Below are 7,471 nucleotides of genomic sequence, written 5' to 3'. Positions count from 1 at the left end.
AGTTACGAACATTTTCATACATTTTCAGTTCACCAATGTCCCCTATTCACCCCACCTCCCACCCCAACCCCTACCTGTCTCTTGAACAGGCATTCGGCCTCTCTCCTTCACTATCATTGTTATGGTAGTTGTCACTGTGGTTAGTAATCTAACTGCACTAACTGCTCTTTGGGACAAGCTCCATGTCATGAGCTGGTCTTCCCACTGTTCAGCTCTATTGGTCTCTGTATATTATTGTCATACTGTCTTTTATTTTTCTTATTCCTGCAGATGAGTGAGACTATTCTATGTCTTTCCCACTCCTTCTGGCTCATTTTACTCAGCATAATAGTCTCCATGTCCATCCATGTGTAGGCAAATTTCATGACTTTACTTTTCCTAACAGCTCATACTATTCCATTTTGTATATGTACCATAGTTTCTTTAGCCACTTAACTGTTTTTGGGCACCTGAGTTGTTTCCAGATTCTAGCTATTGTAAACAGTTCTGCAATGAACATAGGGGTTCAGAAAGCATTTTTGTTTTTGTATATTTTTTTGGTTCCTAAGGTATATCCCTAGATGTGATATTGCTGGATTATATGAGAGCTCTATTTCCAGCTTTTTGAGGAATATCTATATTGTTTTCCAGAAAGGCTGGACTAGACAGAATTTCTACCAGCAGTGAATGAGAGTTCCTTTCTCCTGAATCTGCCCCATCATTGGTTGTTCTTGTTCTTTGTGAAGTGTACCAATCTCTGTGGTGTGAGATGATATCCCATTGTATTTTGATTTCTATCTCCATGATGATTAATAGTGCAATTTTTATGTGCCGTTTGGCCATCTGCATTTCTTCTTTGAGGAAATGTCTATTCACTTTTTCCCATTTCTTAGTGGGGTTGGATTTTTTTCTTGTTAAGTTCTGTTAGTTCCTTGTATATTTTAGGTACTAGTCCCTAATCAGATGGGTTTTTCTCCCATTCTCTGAGTGGACTTTGTATCCTAGTCACTGTTTCCTTTGAGGTGTAGAAGCTTCTCAGTTTAATATAGTTCCATTTTCTTATCTCTGCTTAAAAAGAAGAGGGAAACATTTTAAAGCAGATTAAAAAATAAATAAAAAGCTTTTTGTAAGACTATACTTTCAGGAATCATTTCTATACTATGTGACTAAAGAAGTTTCTCTGATCATGTAGAGCACCCGAAGCCATGAGGAGGAGCCATAGCATCCTCTCCTGAGCTTGACGCCTACTTTAGGTGTTGCTTCTGCGACTGCCTTTGGCTATTGATGAACGTTTTTTTTCGTCCTTTGGAAGGGGTAGAGGGAGAGAATGCAGTCTGAGGGGTAAAAAAAAAATCTTTTTGTATGATGAATTTTAAGATGTCCAAATAAATAATAACTAATCATTAGTTATGTAAACTCACCATAAGGTGGATCCATAATATGGAGGCAGAGAGATTATACAGGATTGAGGCACTTGCTATATCCACAGCCAACCCCAGTTCTATCTTAAAACCTCATATTGCAATCTGCTTAAAAATAATTCCCTATTGTTTTTAACTTTGTCAGATTATATTTTACCACCATAATTGGATTATTACTTAAAGCTCTCTTTTTAAAGTTTTTATCAATTGTCAATATATTTGCAATACAACCACATGTATCTATAATGAAAGACTACTTACAAATATTATTATGCCTCTCTCTGTGTGATATCAGACCTTATAAACAAAAATCCCAATTCTGCCTTTTTATTCTTTGTGCTATTGTAGTTAGATATTTTGCCTTCACACATATGACCAAATAGTATATTGCAACTATTTTTGCTTTACATAATAGAATTTTAGAGCCAATAAAATGAGAAAAATATTTTATTTGTCCCACTTTAGGTGTTTATCATTTATTTATATGGATATAGATTTCAATACTATATGATATTGATTTAAAGTTGGCATTAGATTGCTTAAAATTACTTCTTTGAGCCAAAGAGATAGCTTAATGTTTTGAGCACATACTTTGCACCTGGGGCACTCCAGTTCAATCTCCAGCACCACCTGGATTCCTTAACTCTTTCATGAATGGCCTCTGAGCACAGAGCTTGGAGTAGCATCTGAGCATCACAGGTAGGGTTCCATAGACCTCTCTGCTTTTGAATATAGTGTTCATCCTGCCTGAAGTACAATTCTCCTTGCTTCTCCTGGTTTCACTGACGTCTTCTTCTCAGATTCTCAGAAGACAGGCCATCTTATACAGAGATTGAGTTATAAAATACGTTTGTATATTTATAGATAAAAGTCAAGATTTCTGGCCAGAAGATCTGGAATTTGAGACTTACCATAAATACTCGAGTATAAGCCATGTTTTTCTGGAACAAAATTTGTGCAAAACAAAATACCCGACCTCGGCTTATGCTTGGATCATACAGGAAGTCTCCAGTCTTCTTCTGTCTTCAGTCTGCTGGAGGGAGCACCGCTTCAGCTCAGTCCACAAGTTGTAGCTGAGCTGAAGAGGTAGGTGCTGAACTGAACTGTATGCCACTGAACTTTTTTTGTTTTTTTGTTTTTGTTTTTGGGCCACACCCAGCGGTGCTCAGAGGTTACACCTGGCTATCTGCTCAGAAATAGCTCCTGGCAGGCATGGGGGGGGGGAACCATATGGGGCTCTGTGATTTGAACCAATCACCTTAGGTCCTGCTTGCAAGGCTGCTTGCAAGGCAAACACCGCTGTGCTATCTCTCCGGCTCTACCACTGAATTATTTAACCCACAATATTTAGTGGCACATTTAATTAAGTAAAAAAAACCCATTTTAGGCAGTAAAGTTGTATAAATTAATGGTTATAAATCCTGAATCCTTATAATTAGAGGTTGTGGAGTACAAGGATTCAGAATTTTTCTTTTTTCTTTTTTCTTTTTTTGTGTCATACCTGGCCAGCGCTCAGGGATTACTCTGTGCAAGTCGCTCCTGGCAGGCTTTGGAGACTATATGGAATGCCGGGATTCGAACCACCATCCTTCTGCATGCAAGGTAAATACCCTACCTCCATGCTATCTCTCTGGCTCCAAGGATTCAGGATTTTTAACCATTTATTTACAATGCTTTACTGTCTTAAATGGTTTATTCACTTTATTAAAGTTGCCATTGAATACTATGGGTTAATGTGGTATGTTAATGGTAAACAGTATATCAAGCAATCAGATATTGTAAAAGTAATCATGTATTTATTTACTTATTTATTTACTGATCCCTCAATTATTGTAATTGTTTTGGGTATATATTTTTGAAATTTACCAGTAGATGCTGCATTTTCTACCTAGGCTTATGCTCAAGTTGCTAAATTTTTCCAGTTTTAGGGTAAAATTAGGGGGGATCGGTTTATACTCTGGTCAGCTTATACTTGAATATATAGGGTACCTTTATCCTCAACAAAGTCCTTGTATTCTTGTTTTCATGTTTGTAAAGTAGAAATGCTATAAGCACTCTACTTGCAGGAGAGTACCCCACTTTTAAATTTCAGTGCAGTCCATCACCTCAGCGATCCCACATGACTCTATCTTCTCAGACCTGTCTTGAAGAAACTACACACTTAGAAGAAACTCAAGGAGTAAGTGGCCCAGATGGTTAGGCTGGGCTTATGTTAGAATGAAATCACTAAAAGACAAACTCTGTTAGTCGCCATGAAGTAGAAAAGGAAGAAGCAAAAGGCTGATCCGGTCTTGGAAACTCTTTATATTTACATTTTATTTATAAAAGCTTATTGCCAAATGCTAAGAAAAATAAATTGATTTCCATCTTTACTGATGTGTTAAAATCACTGCAATACCTCATATTACCAAGTAGACTTACTGCAAAAATTGAAACATAATTGGTACTTCAGGCAGGTCACAAATCTACTTTGGCAGGAGCATATCACTCACAGTACATTGATTATAAAAATTAGTTAATTCAAGACAAACATTATATTCTCTGATTCCTGGCACAAATCCCTCCAAATCCTCCATGCATTAGTGCTGTGGAGCTAAAAGAGAGCTATCCGTCAGGTGACTTGATTCTCTGCAGACTTGATTTAGATGGTACTTATGCTAGCGTACCCACCAAGAAAAGATAGATCTCATTTATTAAATCTTCCAGGCGGGAACCTAAATGATAGGATTTAGTAATATTGCACTAATCTATTGCTTTTATTTACTGCTCCCTGTCTTACAAGGTGTAAATCTTTTTCGGGGGAATGTCTCCTAATTCATTCGATTTGATTCTCCTTAAGAGGAGTAGGCGTGGTTCACTGTAAGGTACTTGATTATGAGAAGTACCATTTTTGCAGCACAGCAAACAATGTGCTCCACCTAAATTCCCTTAAGTGATGTTGAGGTGTGTGTGTGTGTGTGTGTGTGTGTGTGTGTGTGTGTGTGTGTGTTGGGGTGTGTTACTTTGCCTGGCATTCACTTCCAACAAGAAGATTCTAGCTCTCTCTCTTTTTGCAAGACTGCCCTAACGCTACCTCCCTCAAACTGCTGGGGGCTGCTTAACACACAGGGACACAGCGGTACCTTGATCTTTAGACCCATTATGGGAGTACCATACTGGGCTTGGTGGATTTTGGGCCAGGTAAGTCCAGTTCTCTTGATTCAGGTATTGTTCATACTCCAGAATTCTCCTGCAGGATGAAGCTGAAAAACATCACTGCCAACTTGCACCTAAGGTTATTTAGGTTATCATTAGGTCATTAGGTTATTATTAAGGTTATTTGCAATAAATAACATGTTTTTCATAGCTTTGTCCCTTTGCATGATAGTGTGTTCACTATTCTTATTCCTGGAAGCACCTTATTAACACATCTAGATGTAAATTAATCTTTTTCTCACTATCAACTTTTGTATGACCTTATCTAAGAGATTCTAAGTGTCAGGTAAAAGTGAGGGATATCAAATCCAAAGGCGATACACATCAGATCTATCATCTCAATTAAGCCTTTTGTGAAGCACCATAAAGTAAGATTATGCCTTTTTTTTTTAATAGAAAAGGTCATCAGGTATTTAGCCCCTTGTGTTTTAATTATGTTTAAAAGAATACCCTAGGAACTGCAAAGATTGATAGGGGTTAAGACTGTTGCTTTGCATCTGGATGACCTTGGCTTGATCCTTGCTATTATCTGATGAACTCTGCCATGGAGCAATTCCTGAGCACTGAGCCAGTAGTAAACCATGAGCACCACTGGATGTATCTTCAAAACCAAACCAAACAACAGAAACAGAAAACATCCTTGAACTCAGTGGCTTAAAATAATTATTCTTTTGCTCATGAATCTGACATTTGGGTAGGGCTTGAGGCATCAATTCATTCTGCTCTGTGCTATTGTAGCAATGTGGGCAGCTCCACTGAGACTGGTAATATAGTTCCAGCTTGTGGACTCACGCACATAGTTGATAGTGACAGGAGTAAACCCTTAGCCTCATCTGGGGTGGCTGAAAACAAACAAAAAAGCTATAAAAAGGGGGCTGGAGATAGCATGGAGGTAGGGCATTTGCCTTGCCTGCAGAAGGATGGGGGTTCGAATCCTGGCATCCCATATGGTCCCCCGAGCCTGCAGGAGTCATTTCTGAGTGTAGAGCCAGGAGTAACCCCTGAGCATCACCGGATGTGCCCCCCCCAAATAAAAAGATGTAGACAGAATTTAAACCCAATTTTGTCTAAATCCACATTTGATTCTTTCACTTTATTTTTTTGTTTTTTATTTGGGAGGGGCACGCCTGGTGATGCTCAGGGGTTACTCCTGGCTATGCACTCAGAAATCGCTCCTGGCTTGAGGGACCATATGGTACACCGGAGGATCAAACCATGGTCCTTCCTAGGCTAGTGCGCGCAAGGCAGACACCTTACTGCTTGTGCCACTGCTCCGACCCCCGATTCTTTCACTTTTAAATGCCATTAGATTAGATTAACAATTTCTGGCTAAGGTCTTCAATGGTCTTTACTTTTAAGAGTTTAGTGGGAATGGAGAAACAGTAGAGGGGTTAAGGCACTTGTTTTGCATGAGATCAACTGTGGTTTATGTGGTGCCATGAGCACTTCCAGGAGTGAAACCTCAGCTAAGAATAAGATCTGAGCAAGAATAAGATCACACACACTGTTGGGTGTGGAAAGAAAGAAAGAAAGAAAGAAAAGAAAGAAAGAAAGAAAGAAAGAAAGAAAGAAAGAAAGAAAGAAAGAAAGAAAGAAAGAAAGAAAGAAAGAGAAAGAAAAAGAAAGAAAGAAGGAAAGAGAAAAAGAAAGAAAAAGAAAGAGAAAGAAAGAAAGAAAAAGAAAGAAAGAAAGAGAAAGAAAGAAAGAAAGACAGAAAGAAAGAAAGAAAGAAAGAGAAAGAAAGGAAGGAAGAAAAGAAAGAAAAGAAAAAGAATGAAAAAAAGAAAGAAAGAAAAAAAGAAAGAAGGAAGGAAAGAAAGGAAGGAAGGAAGGAAAGATAAAGAAAGAGGGGCTTGCGAGGTGGTGCTATAGGTAAGGTGTCTGCCTTGCAAGTGCTAGCCAAGGAAGGACCGCGGTTCGATCCCTCGGCGTCCCATATGGTCCCCCCAAGCCAGGGGCAATTTCTGAGTGCTTAGCCAGGAGTAACCCCTGAGCATAAAAAAAAGTTAATATGTATGGTTGGTGGAGCAGAGAAATTGAGGAAACTACACCACCACTAATAACCTATCTCTAACATTTTTTCATAAAAGAAAAATAAAAGCATGTTTGCTTATAAAAATACCCTATTTTTATTTCAAAATCATTAAGGCCCTAACAAAAATTAAAGAATGAATAGACTTAAGAGTAACCAGATGTTAAAAACTGACTGAACAGACAGTGGTGAGCTAGCGGAAAAATCTGAAGAACTGTCAGTCGATGAGTTGAATTTTCATTTCTGCAACTACAAATCAGAAGTCTCAAACAAGTCCATTTCTCATTCTTTTAGAGACCAGGAAGAAAAGGGGGTGCGAGGTGAGCTCTGTGAATATTCCTTCTGGATTCTCTGCAGAGCACAGAAGGAATTCTCACTCCTTTATTGAAAGGAAGATATCAGCTTACTTTTTGGAAACTGATTTTGGAAAGCTCTCTTCTGTGCATAGCTCCCTCACCTCACACTCTAGCTGTGTTAAAATTTGCTAAGATGCACCTGTTGCTCACTACACAGGAAGCTATAGTTCATCCTATTAACACTTCATAACACTTGGTACATAAATGGCACTTGTTGCAGCGAGGATCTTGGAATTTATTTTGAAGTTGGTGTATTCAAATAAAAATAATTCAAATTTCTTTGCAATGATTCTGAATGTTGGCAGAATGTAGGGATCTGAAGATATAGTGCAGTACCCTGAGTTAATAGCGGAGGGGAATTCTGATGACTGAGCCTGATCTGAAGTCTGAAGAGACAAAGAGGGAGGAGGATACAGGAATACCCCAACATTGACAGCTGGTTCAACAGCTTATTCATGACTCCATGCTGTCCTGATGATCCATCAGCA

The 7,471-nt window shown here is 38.6% G+C and overlaps 1 non-coding gene across 1 annotated transcript; it reads left to right on the top strand.

Annotated features, from left to right (window-relative positions):
• The first annotated feature begins 1,107 nt into the window (after positions 1 to 1,107).
• Positions 1,108 to 1,322, top strand: LOC126005463 (small nucleolar RNA U3). The gene has a single exon (XR_007494537.1). It is a non-coding gene; the product is annotated as a small nucleolar RNA U3 (small nucleolar RNA).
• Positions 1,323 to 7,471: the final 6,149 nt, after the last annotated feature.

This window comes from Suncus etruscus, chromosome 3, assembly GCF_024139225.1.
Source record: "Suncus etruscus isolate mSunEtr1 chromosome 3, mSunEtr1.pri.cur, whole genome shotgun sequence".
NCBI classification, from domain to species: Eukaryota; Metazoa; Chordata; class Mammalia; order Eulipotyphla; family Soricidae; genus Suncus; species Suncus etruscus.
Note: the sequence above shows the minus strand (reverse complement) of the source record. Positions and strands in the feature narration are given on the sequence as shown.